The sequence below is a fragment of the Odontomachus brunneus genome, unplaced genomic scaffold, assembly GCF_010583005.1.
Source record: "Odontomachus brunneus isolate Ranch 3 - 2012 unplaced genomic scaffold, Obru_v1 Obru_scaffold_112, whole genome shotgun sequence".
Taxonomy (NCBI): Eukaryota; Metazoa; Arthropoda; class Insecta; order Hymenoptera; family Formicidae; genus Odontomachus; species Odontomachus brunneus.
This window is the reverse complement of record NW_022639562.1, coordinates 551,122-551,747: the sequence shown is the minus strand read 5'-3', so window position 1 is coordinate 551,747 and position 626 is coordinate 551,122. Positions and strand designations below refer to the sequence as shown.

The 626-nt window shown below is 63.9% G+C and overlaps 1 protein-coding gene across 11 annotated transcripts in view; it reads left to right on the top strand.

Moving 5' to 3' along the window:
- The window catches only part of LOC116849333 (protein unc-79 homolog), a 736,358-nt gene that overhangs the window by 512,519 nt on the left and 223,213 nt on the right, over nt 1-626 (top strand). The gene's annotated exons all lie outside the window — the stretch shown is intronic.

Here is a 626-nt window from a genome sequence, read left to right as displayed (position 1 = left end):
GTCGGGCCACAGGATCCCGCCGACAAGGAGATAGAGAATTCGGCGGCTTCGCGCGGACCCTGTAAGGCGCCCGCGCTAGAGCCGTACACTTCCGCAGGACCAATAGGACCTAGCGGCGATCGGCGGCTAAGACCGCGAGCCGAAGGAACCTCGCGCTCACGGAAAATTCGTCACTGTGCGGATAGCGAGCGACGCGAGCCCTTCGGCGAACTCCGCGAAAACGGTGCGAACGAGCGAGCGACCAAGCGGCGACCCAGTTCGGCGACCCAGTTCGGCGAAGAGTCGACGGAGACGAGGACGAGAGAGGGAGCGAGCTCAGTGAGGGAAAATTGGTGAGCCGTCCTCTGCCTATCGTTCAGCCCGGATGCCTAAGGACCGGGGTGGTTGCCGTCGCTTCACGACGGCAGCCGGAAGGGTTCGTCGTCGACCTTGACGAATCATCCGACCTCGCGACCGCGGGCTAAGACTCGAGTGCCCGCGAGAGTGTAACCGTCCTTCCCGCGTTGCCTGCTGCCGTTTCGCCGCGTTCGCGACCGCACAGGACGGCGAGCGCCTGCGCGATCATTGTGATTATTCGCGATCACGATTCGGGAGTGCGGGTTTCCGAGAGCGACGGAAGATACGCG